The sequence below is a fragment of the Leptinotarsa decemlineata genome, unplaced genomic scaffold (genome assembly GCF_025532065.1).
Source record: "Leptinotarsa decemlineata unplaced genomic scaffold, Ldec_3_MD MMD2_tig00000218_RagTag_RagTag, whole genome shotgun sequence".
NCBI classification, from domain to species: domain Eukaryota; kingdom Metazoa; phylum Arthropoda; class Insecta; order Coleoptera; family Chrysomelidae; genus Leptinotarsa; species Leptinotarsa decemlineata.
Genome location: NW_027412545.1, coordinates 1,809,417 through 1,826,188, shown reverse-complemented (window position 1 = coordinate 1,826,188; position 16,772 = coordinate 1,809,417). Strand labels below are relative to the sequence as shown.

The following is a 16,772-nucleotide window of genomic DNA, read 5'->3' as shown; positions in this document are numbered from 1 at the left end:
ACATGGCTACAATAAGAAAACTGTTGAAAGGTGTAGAATGATGAAATGATGAAAAGAAATGATTGAATTACAATTATGTACCAATTCTGGGGTGGCTCCAATAGAGCAGAAAACTATTCTTTTATTCGTAGATTATATATATTTGGAAAAGCGGTATCGAGTAGTTTCGCCTGTTCTTTAAATGAAGAAGTTCTGAAAATGTAGTCTGCGTCAAAGCTTCTATATTGTTCCAGACTATCAAAGTTGCGTGGTGCTGTTTACTTCTCTATTCATGTGGATGACACGATTTCATATTATAAGTGAGTAAAAGATCATTTGCTGCATTTACTATTCCATTGACGTGTATGAATAGATTATCAGTATTTCACTGATTGTAGAGGTTTGAAATGTTCAGACTGATTACATTATTCAATGCACATAAGGTGCTATTGAAACACTTCAAACCAAGGAAGAAACAAACAAACTACTAGCATAATTAAAACAACAAGTATAATATAAACAGAAATTTTGTTTGTCTTTTCTCTCGACTTCTTTCATTCTGTACATAGTATCAGGAAGTTTATTCCACATGAACGCAGTTCTCCAAAAGTTCTCAAACACTGAAGTCCGAGGTGTTGAACCTCAAAACGATGGGCAGCCACAGTCTGTCGCATATTTTTGATATGTACCGCTTTTGGTGGATTCAAATGTACCAAGTTACTTGAACCTCCCGTGAAAGTATCAATAAAAGAAAGACAAATCTCTAACCTTTCTTCGATGTTTCAGATTATCAAGGTTGCAAATGATGTTCGCATCTCCAATCAGGAGAATTGCTGTTTTCTGGATGGAAACCACCAGCTTCAGGGTATGCTTAGAGGCGGAGCTCCAATACTCCAAAGGAGGTCTCATCTGAGCTTTATGAAGCATCGTTACTGGGGTGTGTATAGTTTTTTGGTTTGGAATAGTTTTACAAACATTTGAGAAGCAGCCTTTGCAATTCCAGCAATATGATTGTGACGAAACGTATTGGTGTCCATTTTAACCTCCAACAAACTTATCGAGGCAGAAAGCTGAATTGTCTGCCCTGACATTATTATATATTTATGTTATGTTGTTATGGCATGAAAAAAATACTAACAATTCAAAGCAAATGATATCATTATATTTGTAGAAAGTCCAACAATGGCGTGATTCTAATTTACTCTCCTTCAACGTAGACAAGACCAAAATTGTAAACTTCAAATTAAGCTATGACAACTTGCTATTAGATGGTAGGAAGATAGAAGAAATAAATTGCACTAAATTTCTTGGTCTGCATATTGACAATAACTTAAAATTTGAAGAACATATTACATCTTTATGCACAAAATTGGCTTCAGGATCATTTGCTGTCAGAATTATCTCCAATGAACTGGATATATTCACTGCTAGATCGACTTATTTTGCCCTAGTAGAGTCTCATCTAAGGTATGGCATTGCATTTTGAGAATTCTGTAGTAAACAACTATTGAATCAGGTATTCGTGTTGCAAAAGAGATCTTTGCGGTTTTCATGTGGGGCAAACCATAGGGATAGTTGTAGAAAAATTTTCGTTAAATACCGAATCCTCACTCTATTCAGCATCTTCATTCTCGAAGTTGTTTGCCTGACTCATAAGAGATATAACACTGATTCTCCAGATACACATAGAATCCACAACACAAGACAGAACAGTAGTAATAATATTCATCTGCTAATACCCAGATTGACTCTAACATATATATATATATATAATATATATATATATATATATATATATATATAATATATATATATATATATATATATATAATATATATATATATATATATATATATATAATATATATATATATATATATATATATATATATAATATATATATATATATATATATATATATATATATATATATTATATATATATATATATAATATATATATATATATATATATATATATATAATATATATATATATATATATATATATATATATATTATATATATATATATATATATATATAATATATATATATATATATATATATATATATATATATATATTATATATATATATATATATATATATATATATAGTGTTAGCACGACTGGCTAAGTTGAGAAACAGTTTTACCGTTTTTAAAAAAATATGTCGATGACATAATACTCAGTGTTCCGAATGATAAAATCGAAGAGGTCCTCCGAATTTTCAACAACTATGACCCACATCTCCAATTTACCATCGAAAATGAGGATGAGAACTTCAGTGTTCCATTTCTCGATACCAAACTCATAAGGAGACATGATAATTCGTTAATCTCGACTTGGTACACCAAACCTGGCGCTTCAGGTAGATTCCTGCATTACCAATCATTTCACGATAACAAACAAAAAATCAATCTCGTCTTAGGAATGAAAAACAGAGTGATCCTCACAAGCCACTCCACCCTTCGGAACCATAATCTCAAAAAACTTACAAACTTATTTATCACCAGTGGATATCCACCCAAATTAATCAACAGCTTAATCTTCAGTCGTTCCACCACTCTTACTGAACCCAGTGGGGTTGATGCTCCCCTTCCCATACACAATGCTGTGACTTCCAAATATTTTTCCATTCCTCACATCGAAGGATTATCTTATAAAATTAAAAAAAATTTTCAAACCTTTCCAAAACATTACAATTTCATTAAAAAATACAGTGATAGTAAAAAACAGTTTTTCCAAATTAAAAGATAAAACTCCAACTCTACACAACTCAGGCATAGTTTATGGAATTCCTTTGTCAGAATGTAACCAAATATACATAGGCCAAACTGGCAGACTCCTCAAAGATAGAATCACAGCCCAAAAGTGACATAAAAAAAACAAAAATAGCTTCAGCCCAACATTCCATCAACCATGACCACAAAATTGCATATGACAATGTCAAAATATTAGACCAATCCAACAACGTACACAAAAGAATGTTCCTAGAAATGACAAACATTTTCAAAAATCCTCTCAGTATGAATTCTAGAAGAGACAGAAGGACTTAGTATAATCTATACTTACCTACTTCACTTAGACAATCAAAACAGATGCACCAACCATCCTGCTACCAATCCAATATAATAAAAGTCAATCTGCACATCATAATGATTGGAACTATCATTCAATAAACCTCTTTCAAACTCTTTTAACTTAATCAAAAAATAAAATCACATTCAACCATTCATCTATCAATTTCAATATGTGCTGTAAATGACAGGACAACTGTTCACTCTTCCAAGATGTTAACCAAAACAAAATTCTATTCAATTTATTTTTGAAAATTCATCACAAATTTTAATTGCACTTTATTCCTGTCTGATGATAAACTTAGTCACTTTTGCATTCCATACCACAGACATGGATCTTTTCTTTTCTCCTTTTCCAATATTTTAAAAAATATTTTTTGACAAGACAATTGACAGTTGACTTGGACATGTCCCTTTCACAAGATGTGTAAAAATTTTATAAAAAAAATTTTATTTTACAACAATCTAATGTTATTAGTGCCATCCACATTTTATTATAATGTTCTCAGTTTTAACCAGTTATCCAGTATCATGAGTGTTCATAAATCATCACATTTTCAAAGTGTTTTTAGAAAACAATTCTTCTCATGCTTGCTTCATATACATAACCTCAACTTTCGTAAGTAATGTACAACAAATTTTGACAATTGTTAAATTTTCATCTTATCATCTAGAGTTCCTGAAGAAGAGTCAATAAAGTCTCGAAAGCTTGAACAGAAAAAAGAGTTCTCATTTTTCTTGTCTCCGACTGCACACCCGTTCCAATATATATATATATATATATATATATATATATATATATATATATATATATATATATCGCATTTTGTCAATGAGAATTTATTCTTGGACAATAAAGTATATTTATCTATCTATCTTTACGATTCGGAGACATTTCTCTTTTTGGAGGAAACCGATGCATGGGTTTTCGTGGCATTGAGTTGAACCTGGTTACTTCCAAACCACCTCTGGATCCTAGTTAAGATATGCAAGCTTCTGGTGCTGGTGAAAATGTGCATCCGCAGCCGATGTCCTGGAATCCAAATGGAAGGACAAGACATGGGTGCTGTCATTAGCAAGGCAATAAATTGGATCCTTAGTTTTTTCCAATAATTCTATGATATACAATAGAGGGTTGAAGGCAATATGCATTTCTGGGGACCACCAACGTTGATGGTAAAAATATTCGAGAGATATAAATTGACGGGCACTTGTAGGGAACATTCTTTCAGGAAGCTGTAGAGCCATACACAAAAATGATCGGGCAAGCTATAGCTTCAAAGTTTGGTCAGCAAACCCTCATGCCACACACGGTCAAAGGCCTTAGAAATATCAAGCGCAACAGCTCTGAACTCTTCATGTTTCTCGATTGCGTTATTCCAAATATGGGTGATAAGGTCGCCTGTTGATCCTTGTTTTCGAAAGCAATATTAATGATCGCTCAAGACGTCAAAGCCTTCCAAATATTCAGAATATGGAGGTTTACGGCTTGTTATATGATTTTTGATATCACTGAGAGAAAAGCGACTGGTCTATAGTTGATTGGTCGAGATAGAACTATTTTTAAATTGAAAGAGGTATATTTTTAGGACTATTTTATCTTATCTCGTTCTGACCAAGATGACCCAGTTCTTTGCCTTGCCGAGATACGATTTCTCAACAGAAAAATATCCTCTTGTTTCATCCGAGACACGACAAGATGAGAATCTGTCTTGGCAGCAACACTACATCTTGATGATGTGTTACGGCCTTTTCCAATAAGTTGCTGATGTATAATAGAAAACGAGATAGAGAGAATATGGATCCGCGGGGAACACCAGCGTTGATAATAGAGGTATCTGAGAGAGAACTGTCGAAGGCTGTGTAAGGTAATGTCTTTGAGAAAGGTGGATGGCACTTGGTTTAATATTACTTAGTTTGATATTACACTTTCGAAAAGTAATACCCAACATTGGGATCCGGATAATAAGCGAATTTGCTTTTTCTATCACTGTTTTTGCTATTGACTATTTGCTTGTGTTTGTAGTGGAATTGTGAAATTGGGTAAGTTTCTCCAGGAATAAATATGTTGGGAGTTATATACAGTTCATTCTAATGTTCTATGCATTCCATAAGTCCACGGAAACATTTCAATGTCTATTCAGTATACGAACTTATTCTAAAATATTTTCTTTCGGTTAATTAGGTAATAAAGTACAATATTACTTATCCTTAAAAAATCAGTGGGTATCAATAAAGATAACAAAATAATATGATGACGATAACAATTGTTTGCTTTAATTTCAAAACAATTTCAATATTCAATCACTACCGATATACTCGAATATCTTTGAGAGTGTGTTACCATAGGAACATTATTGATCGAACAGAGTGATCTCAAAAATATATAATGAAAAATATTTTCGAATATTCATTTCTACAATTGAGTGCTTTATCAGGTTATGATTTCGAATCTTCACAAGCAAAATTCCAGCCATCCAGAGGGTTCATGAATACGAAGAAGAAAGAGGACCAGCTCTACGAGTGACTTCTTTGATAAAGTAATACAAATCAATCTGAAATATGTTGGCCTCCTTATCATGCGAAGGAGGCGTCACTGATCTCTACTAAGGTTATGATACACTTTAATACTGCTCTTCTACGAGAAGAGAGTTCCAGTGACCAAGAAAGTTAAATCGTAACAAAATCTTAGAGGACTCAATAACTATATGAATATTCAAATAGTGTCGTTGAGCCACTTCTGTACGAGGGGTGATGGTTAAGTTTTTAACGAAGTGAGAGGGAAATGATATACGCTTACATATTTTTAGAAAACCTGGAAGAAATAGAATAGTCCGGCAGTTCCAAAGCAGAAAAGAGTATTGGTACATGGTATGTTTCATCCCTTCGTTCACGAGGTGGAGCTGATACAAGTTGATAATAATTGTCTTAGAGAAAGGTTTCAAACAAGCAGTCAAATCGCGTTGAAATAATAGAGTCCCAGACACTTTGCTGTTTGGGATGGATCTTTCCTGCACTACACGTATGTATTTACCCGCGATACATTGTTCAAATCGTTTTGAACTCATGTTTGACTGATCCAAACTAAATAAGTTCAGTTATTCGTATATTCTTCATTATTTGTTATTCAACGATAGACATAGTTCAGATGATTTTCAAAACTGACTATAACGACAGTACAGACAGGACTGGAATTGTCATTATGATAGTAGAAAAGCAATTTCCGAAAAATCCAGAAAAATCAGAATGGATACTGTATTGTATTAAAACTATTCATCACCTGTTGAAAATTCTCTCTCTACGCCTATGTTTGATTTATGATTTTTTATAGTTATTGAGGAATGTATATTTTATGTTTTACTTTACTACCAGAAAATTCTCATTGCATGACGGGATTCAGTCTTATTGTATATAGTGTGTAATATAGGGGTGCAATGACAGTCAGTGTTTCATTGTCCCTTTTGAACATTACAGATACTTCGGTAGAAACGAAGAAAAGGAACACAAACAAATCTATGAAGTGAGGCCACATACCAAATCATTGTAACTGATGAGAGGAGCTTTCAAATGTTGAATTAAACATTGTTTCCAATACTACTACAATTTGATACGAACACATTTACGAAAACAAACCTGTGAATAATAAAAAGTAATAGTTAATAAATTCAGTTCATTTTTTCAAATGATGAATTGCATAGTGGAATTGATTTATTAATTAAAATATTATTACTATTTCACTTTTGGAAATTACCATGAGTATTGTTCGATTCAATTGTCAGTCACAGAAAATGAATAACCTCATGAGTAGGTACTTGCATTCAGAAATATTTTTTTATATTATTGAATATGTTATGATAATTAATGGGTTAAACATGAATATCATTCAAACGCAGTTTTTGGATAAAATTTAATTATTTTTTCATTCTATAGTGTGAGTCACATCAAGTTTCAGTTAGAAATTGGAGATTGAGGAATATTATCAAGATTATTTCATTAGAAAGTTTCAGATACACCGGATATCATCAGAAAATTATGAATACCGAACCGTTCAGAAGTTATAAATAATGTCCAAAAGTTGATATATTAAATCATATCTATATTCAGTGAGAACTCATTTAAAAAGTGTGTTCTATTACAAAAATATTTTTAAAATGCAGTTATCAAATAACAATTTGACCATTATCTTTTTTAATTCTGATGAATCCAAACAAACCAAAATATTTTTGCCTAATTTTATTCGATACAACATCCCATATCATTGTAGATGTAATAGATCTTCAGGTGAACAACTCTACTGAAAATATAAAACAAAGGAATTTTTGAATTGACAGTTTATTCAGAAGACTACACGTTGAATAACAACATTAGGACTATATTTGAACAGGAAACCATTAAAAAAATAATGAAAATCTTCATAGGAAAATAAACTACAAATGAGTTTGTATCACCAACTAGGATTTTATGGGAATCCATAGAGCTGAAAACTTCCGGGCTCAGCTAGCTGAGAAAGTTTCAATTTTCTTTTCTTCATTATGATTCCCTACCACGTAGTAATGGCTACATCGATAAATTTATTTTATATCAAATTGAATATGTCAATAAATAATATATTGCAAGTGATGAATTGATGGATGTAGCCGTTACTACGTGGTAGGAAATCATAATAGAGAAAAGAGAATTGCAGTTTATTGTATAAGTTTGAAAATGTCCTTATAGGACGAAACTGCAGTAACGTTAGTTACAAATAAAAGTGGTAAAAAACATAGAAAGTTTCAATTCTCTTTTCTTCCTATTGTAAATGAGTTGACTGAGAAGTTTCAGTCCAGAAAATGATTAATTAAAAATTTAATTTTTTAAAAATATTTCACTGGTTTGGTTAATGGACAAATTTCATACTAATCGAAAGTATGAAGCCTATAGAATATGCAAACGTGAGGTTGCCTAATTTTTTCCCAACTCTTGGGTAGGCAGGTATAATCAGGTAAATCGATACTAGTACCTTGCACTGGTCTGGTTAACGAAGTAAAATTAATTCATTTCATTAATAACACGGTGGTATAGGGTTGTGTGTAAAAAATCAGTCCTAAATGCCGAGTTTTAAAAAGTGAATTGTTGCTGCAAGTGAACACGTGCGACCGAGGTCCCAGCGAACCGTCCCATGCGAACGACAGCGGGACATAAGTGGAACCACCTATTGTGTTTACGCAGTTATTTTTATCAAGTACTTTTCTTGGTTATTCACATTTTGTCTTCAATCGAAGACCACCTGCCCGGTACTGACGATGCCCAATAGGCTGAAACAGCTGTCTACCGGTGGCTATTAAATTGAAAACAATATGGGAATGATCAGAATACTACTCATCTACTTATGTCTAGGCTTATGTCCAGTAGTAACCAAGACATTCTCCAACAAATAAGTATTCAGTTGAAGGGGATTGAAGAACGTATAAAATGCGGATAATTTCGAAAGGCAGTGTGGAGAGAACGACGTCCCGTTCACGGACGAAGTAGAAGAAATAGAGACACAGGTGGAAACGACGGTACGTAGACTTGGAAGACAAAGAAGGGACAAGGCGCAACCTCTGGCACCAACACCTCCCGAGGAAGTGAAAGATATCGTAAGACGTGTAGCCAATCGGAAAGCCTCAGGCCCACAGACCAAATAATAAACCGGGCTCTGAAAGTCCTACCACGAAAAAGTATAGCAGCTATAACAAACATCATAAATGCTATACTCAGGCTGCAGCACTTTCCGGACCCGTTTAAGGGGGCGACGGTTATCCATATCCAGAAGCCAAAGAAAAACCACCTTTTCCCAGATAACCACAGGCCAATCAGCTTAACCCCTTCCCCAAGTGGCAGAACGTATCATCAGTTCAAAAGATTAGAGGACCAAACCAACGAACTAGGAATCCTACTACACGAACAGATTGGTTTCGTATCAGAATACCGGAAGGAAACGTCATCTTCAAGTGACAAGACATTACGTAGACCAACGAAGCTAGATACTTGGGGGGTCAACCTAGACAAAAGATTACCGTTCAGGTCTCACGTACGGCAGATAATAGGAATGGCGAGATCTGCCCGACAAAACCTATTACCAATAATAGGTCGAAGAAGCAACATGGGAGTGAAAGTGAAGCTGCTGATGATAAAGACTGTATTACTACTGATAATCCTGTATGCCTGCACTGCCTGGGGCCAGTGCGCAGCGACATACAGAAAACAGAGCCAGTCGTTTATGAACACATGCGTAAGGGCCGCCGTAAACGCTCCAAGATATGTGCCGAATAGGTACATATTCCGGGATCTAGACCTGAACATACACTACGTAGACGCATACATGAGGAAACACCCAGAGGACACGTTTGACATAATTAGAGCGCACGATATTCCAGTGCTAAACGACCTACATAACGCACTGGATAGGGATAACCCTAGATTCCGAGAGAGGGACAAACATTGGAGACCTCAAATTTAATTCATTTTCAGATTCACCGAGAACCAACACTTGCTCGCGACTAAAGACACTCGTCTCCGGTTAGTTTTCGGGGACCCCAAGCGATAATTCAGTTTGGAAAGTCATGATAAAATAATTCAACAGATCAGAAAGTGAAAGCACCTAGAGGCTGACTTTCGACCAAAGAAGGTCTGATGTCAATCTTGCTGAAGTGCCCATCAGTAAGTTGAGGCCCGTTCCGGAGGAGCGGGGGAGGATGGACGGGATGGGTTGTTTTTGCACACATTAACCGTGTGGAGAAGATTTCAACTCAGGGTAGTCAACCTGGGAGGGGACATGGGGGGGAAACTCCATCCATCAATATGACCGACTTGGCTTTTTCCATAGAAAGCATATATTACAATATTTTCTGTTGGTAGTTGGTAGCGCTAGTATATCCGGTGTCAGTAAATCGAAAATTATTAGAATTCCTAAGGAACTCAAGGAAAACAACAGCTTTCTCGAGCCGAAAATATAAACTGGCACAAAGTGTTTGGTTATCATCGAAGAAGTCAAGAATTGTATTAGGACAGTACAACTCTTTTTACATGAAACACGAAACACCTACATTGAATAAAGTTTTGTCAGTTATTCGTGAAGACAGATTTTATCCTGATATAAGAAGAACTATATTATGGAAGAGCTGAATTTCACTTTTGGAAAACAAGATAGAAAGAGCATGTTGATAGAAAAATCAGAGATTGTAGAATGGAGAAGAAACTATTTGAAAGAAATGAAGAGAGCCAGAACACTGGGTGAATCTATTTTTTATTTTGATAAAACGTGGATCAATGAGGGTTATACCTTCTCGAAGGTTTGGCAAGACTAGAACATCAAAACCCAAAGTTTGTCTCTCAGTACAGACACACTTTTCTACTTCTTAAAAATGGCTTCAAAGTAGACGCCGAAACGTCGAACAATGCAAAACTTTGAGTGCGGTTCAACCCGAAATTCCGATGTTCAAATTTCTAACCGCGGAAACCTATTCCAGATAAGTAATCTGGTGACGTTTCGAGGACTTTATTCATCTTCATTATCAATCCTACGATCAATTTGATATTATCAGTGTCAATAATAATAATATCAAATTGATTTATATCAAAAGATGAATAATAATTTCTAATTGTAATGTTTTGATTTAAATAGAATAGATAAAGAAAATGGATAGTCTTTAAAACGTCAACACGGAAAACCTGCAGCACCACATCATCTAAAGATCTTGATCTACCAAAGTCCTCTCTTTCATAAAACAAAAGGTAGGGTGTCTCCAGAGGCTCCAATAAATGTTTGCATTCTTGAAATTTTTTCACTCTCAGTTGATACCGAATGGACTATAGCGTTGAATTAATAGTGTATATTGATTATCTATTTTTTATATTTTACTGAAAAAAATATATAGCATGAAAATGAAAACATTAATGAGCTTTTTGCATCATACAAAAATACATGTTACGGCATATTCTGGAAATATTTTTTGGTGCACTTTGAAGTACGGCGAAACAAAAAGTAATGATGAGACAACGAATAACTGTATTTCAGTATATGAAGTAAGTACGTTCCATTTATACTAAGTGGGTATGTATGATAATTGTTATCAAAGTTCAAGTAACTGGATGGATAAAGGTTGAGAGTGCTTATTCTGAGTATCCAATACTTGCAGTCCCACACATCAGAACGGCAACCTTCTTCCCGATGGGCGTTTCACCATTCAACATTTCACAACAACAAGTATACTGTATAGATAATAACCTGACTATACTATCCGCTTTGGGCGGAATAGTCCCGCTTTCAGGCAGTCTGTCCCGGTGTCTCCGCCATAGTCCCGCTTTTGCAAACTGATAATTTAAAATGTTATTTTCCCACTCGAAATGCCTGACGGGGCGCCCCACATGGGAAGGGTAGATACACCTAGCTCAGAATTGTGGAAATATTTTTTGCACGCACAAGCAGCCACTTTTCATGTAGCTGTGTTGTAAATCGAAGGGTAAAATATGTCGGCACCAAAAGAGAATACGATTTTCCTTCCTTACATCGTCCGTTGCTGATGTTGACCACTAGAATGTAAAAACTGCGGCGGTTGAGTTTTATAAAACAAGTGAAGAATATTTGGAGCCGTGGTGTCAATTCAACACAGAACTAGAAGTGTTTGAATGGTCAAATTCAACAAAACTGCATACGTGGGAAGAGCTCTAGAAAGTGCTGGATTTACTGATCACACAAGGGTTTATTAGCAGCAGCCAAGGTACGGAAGTCTTTCACGAGTTTTCCCTTATTTCCAACTTTGCGACATCTCTGGCTGGAAAGCTGAGAACGTTTCTACTGAAAACCTTTGGATCGAATTATACCAGCTCTTTCGTACCGACAATGTTCATTCAACAAATTTTCTACAATTATTGAGAACGTTATGTGTCTGCCTGGAAGTAACGCAACTGTCGACAGAGTTTTTTCTCAAATGAATGAAATATGGACAAGTGACGCCACTACTGGGGCTTCGTAAGTCGTACCTACTCAACTATTTTGTGTTTAGTGCTTTGATTATTTTGTGTTATTCTATCTTCTATAGCAAGAAACTTGTAAAATACTAAATTCTTTTTTTAATTATATAATTCCGCAGATGTGTTGCAATTATAGTGTGCGTGAACAGTTTTTGTTATGGATTCATTCTCAGCTAGATGTTCACGTTCTATTTTTTAGGGTTCCAGACATGATCGAAAATGGCTAGTGGTTTCTCGCCATTCCAGGCAAGCTTTGAATTTGCTAGTAAGAACCAGACCTTCAGACGCATTTGAAGAAGACCAAATTATTGTAGACACCAACTTGATATGAGGAATCACTCAGTATGTCAATTGAGACTATGCCTGAAAATCAAAGGTCAAATAATTCGATAAGGTGAAGTCAATGTTGTCGAAGACTCCTTGATTTTCTTGTGGAAAATCCTAGGAATTGACCTTACAGTGCATTTCTTTAATATCTCTCCCGTTTTATTTTCTGAACGGGTCAACTCAAAAAATTTAAATTTAGGATAGTGGAATTAATGCATAAATACTTCATTTTGAAGTGGAATTTACAGATGGAACTTCCAAGATGGCGACTGGGCGCCATCTGGGAAAAAATCAAATAGAAAGGGGGTTCTTGTGACACATCATTTTGAAACTTCTGACAAATGTTTCACAACTCTAGAACATAATGTCAATATCTTCAACTACTACAAAATGGCGGAACATTTAATAATTTTCTGAAGACAAACACATTAATATCGATATTACTATAAATATTCCTTTTTATCTGCCATATGGCAATTCCAACCACCCGATAAGGTTGGTTAAGTTATTTTTTGTTTATAAAAACGACAAAAAATGTCAGTACGACAGTGAACATCATTGTTCAGTTAGAATATTCTCATTTAGTTTTCGGTTTTACTAGTGAAAGGTAACACGTCAACAATCACTAAAATGGCCAATTCTCGTCTATTGGAAGGAAAAATTGAAGCGATTTTTATTTACGGTGCGACGCGTAACTTTCACGAGACCAAAAGAATTTTCAATGAACGTTTTCCGAATCGTCCTATCTGTAGGAAATATTTGAGAAAACTTGTATCCAAATTCACAACTACCGGTAGTGTACATAACAAAAAGCCCCCAGGTCATCCGCCCATTCCGGAAGAACAGCAAGTGCAAATAATTGGTGAGATGGTATGGTATGTTTGTGAGGTATCTCCTTCTACTGTGTGGAGACTTTTGAAGAGGAATAGGTATCATCCATACAAAATTAAAATGGTAAACCAATTAACTGAAGGTAATCCTGGTCGAGGAACAGAATTCTGCGAAATCATGACGGAAACCATTGCAAGGAATCCTATCTATCTCCACAATATTTGTTTTAATGACGAATGTACATTTTTTTCTAAACAACAATGTTCACAGACCAAATTGCCGTTATTGGAGTGACACCAACCCTCATGTTTTCCGGGAAACACATACCCAATATCCAGAAAAAATTAACGTTTGGGTAGGAATTTTGGGAAACCATATTGTAGGATCTCTATTTATTGATCAAAATTTAACAGGGGAACTTTATTTGAATATGCTGGAAACTACTGTTGACCATCTCATCACTGAAATCGTCGAAGCGAATCCTAATGAATTCGATATGGATATTGTATTCCAACAAGATGGAGCACCAGCATATCACTCCAGACAAGTAAGAAAGTATTTGGATACTACTTTCCCGGTCGTTGGACTGGCCGTCGGGGTCCTACAGAATGGCCAGCCCGCTCGCCAGATTTGAAACCTTTGGACTCATTTTCTTGTGGCTATTTGAAGCAGAAGGTGTACGAAACTGAACCTGCTTCAATATTGGATATACAGCAGACAATAAAAAATATTTGTAGAGATATTGACGTTACTGTGTTCGAAAATTATCTACGTGAAATATCAGATAGGCTGTTCATATGTCAAGAAGTTCAAGCCAACCATTTTGAGCACCTTCTGAACTGACCTCAAGTTTATTACCTCATATTATGTATGTAAGTGCCAATGTATTCAGGCAATTATTAAAAGTTCCGTCATTTTGTAGAAGTTGAAGATATTGACATTATATTCTAGGGTTGTGAAGCATTTGTTTTCAAAAGCTTCAAAAAGATGTGTCACAAGAGCCCCCCTTTCCATTTATTTTTTTTCCAGATGGAGCCCAGTCGCCATCTTGAAAGTTTCAATTTCACCTCAAAGTAAATTATTCATGCAATAATTTCATTATCCCAAATTTAATTGTTTTGAGTTGACTCGTTCAAAAAATAAAATGGGGAGGGGGGCAATAAAAAAAGGACTGTATATTTGCAACGGATACTTACTTCCTACACTCATTCAATGGAACTAAGAATTGAAATCGATGCGTGATTAGTTTGATTTTGTCCTCACTTTACACCAAAATCAAGAAATTTTTTGTTCATTCCTCCAAGTTTTGATTATCGTTTTAGGGAAGGGTGGATTTATTTTTTGTGGAAGAATCATTCTGACTATCTACTTCTTATTAATTAATCTAATTAATGACAAAATAATTATGTGTATATCATGCACCAAAGATTTCTTCAGATACAGACCTTCCGAAAATCTACTTTCATATGAATATTGAATTACATGAAGTAAAATCCTTGATCAACAACTACTTACACATAATAAAACCATAAATATTATTGCGGAGAAAGTGTCCCAGTGATCAGGTTTTGTGGATATATACTCTCTAGATTAATATCGATAAAAATAATGTAGGCTAGATTGAAAAATGTGGCACTTGTTTTGAAGTAGGTACCTCAAGTTGATACAAAAACAAAAATGAGAAATTTCCCCCTCCGAACGTATATCCTGGTTACACCCATGGTGGAAAAGTTCAATAGAAAAAAACTTGCGAATTTCCGTGACAGAAACCGAATTCAACTTTTGGAATAGACTCGTAAATAAATCAATTACAAAAACAATGTTATTGCTCGTGTATATTGTATGTTGAAAACCAGCTCGTCTCAAGTATCCATTAAATGACGATATTAGTTCAGTTCGAGATAACGTGGATCACAATAAGCTTTTCAGATGAACCTGCCCTTTATTTGTAGTAGATATCGTTATGATAACATCAATTACTATTGAACAGTTCATCGGCACGTGACTATCCTGAATATATCCTTTGTAATGAAGAATTGAAATGAATAATTCTCATTTCTACAATACATAATTTTTGACTGAAGAAAATTCAAACGAAACATTGTGAAACTTTTGTTTGAAGGTGGTTGAAAATGTTTCGTGGTGTATTTAATCAGTTCGGACTTCCATTGTCTAATATAATATAAATTGATTTGGAATCCCTGAAAAAAAATTACAAAGATTAACCGAAAATAACAATTTCATTAAACAAAATACTGAAATTACAAAGAAATTACATGCAAGCAACAACCAAAAAAGAAAAAAAAATTGAAATTACGTCGTGACGTAACTTGGTTTGGAATATTTTAATTTTAATTTTTCATTTTTGTCATTTTTTAAATTTTTAATTTTCAGCTTTTATTAATATTTAAATTTTTTATTTTTTTTTGTTGTTGCTTGTGTGTTATTTCTTTGTAATTACAGTTTTTCGTTCAATAAAATTGTTATTTTCGGTTAATCTTTGTAATTTTTTTTCAGGAATTGCAAATCAATTTATATTATATTAGAAAATGGAAGTCCGAACTGATAAAATACATTGTGAAACTTATTCACTCTCTTCCTATTATTTCTTGAGAGACCAAAAATTGAAAGTTCGAATGGGTTATCGTACATTATTGACGTTTCACAGATGGTGATGAAATATAAAATGTCCGAAAGACTATTTTTGATATCTTGAGAGTTTCACAATGCAAAAACAAATCGACACAGATTAAATTCAATCATCTATATTTTTGTGTATTCATAAGATCATTCCATTTGCTACACATATCCATATTCATGAGAATGTTAGTTGTTATTAATGGTTAATATGTTAGTCAGGTTGTTTCTGTTCAAAATTTGTTATTGTTGTTAACGAGCTGTTACCAGGATTTTCATCAACTAGAATTTTGATTAGCAATGGGCCATCCTTGTCACCGATCCTGAGTAACATTTTCAACGACAACCTTCAAAAACTTGCGTGCGTGGTGAAGATCAATGAGGTTTTGCATTCCAACTTGCGATTTTCAGCAGGAGCTTTTACCATTTGCCAAAAAACTGACTATCAAAGCATACAGCATACATGAAATTGCAATGAAATGACATTTTGCCTAGTATCTCTATCTTCAATCAGTTCGAAAATAAATTCAACACTGAATGACCTAACCTATTATAGTTTATTTATAGTCATATCCCTACCATTCAGTTTCTCACTTTTCACTAACTGATTCGAAAATTGTAATTCTACTTTCTTCACTTCTAAAATAATTGCAGATTTCCAATCAATTGTTTTATACACTGACCCTCTTCTATTGATATTTTCGCCCGAGAAGGAATAGTCATACAATGACACGAAAAAATAAGCTATGTAATTCAAAAATCAATTGAGTAGTTCAAAAACTGTACCAGAAAAAAATATTATTCATGCAATATATAGATATTGAGAATGAAGCTACGGAAACAAACGGGTATAAGAACATACGAGGTCCGTATATTAAATAACGAGACTGGTTACGAAAAAGGATTTTAACATAGAAATTATTCTACA

The 16,772-nt window shown here is 34.3% G+C and overlaps 1 protein-coding gene across 2 annotated transcripts in view; it reads right to left on the bottom strand.

Annotated features, from left to right (window-relative positions):
- Window positions 1–16,772, bottom strand: part of LOC111510538 (glutamine synthetase) — a 100,704-nt gene that overhangs the window by 32,253 nt on the left and 51,679 nt on the right. The gene's annotated exons all lie outside the window — the stretch shown is intronic.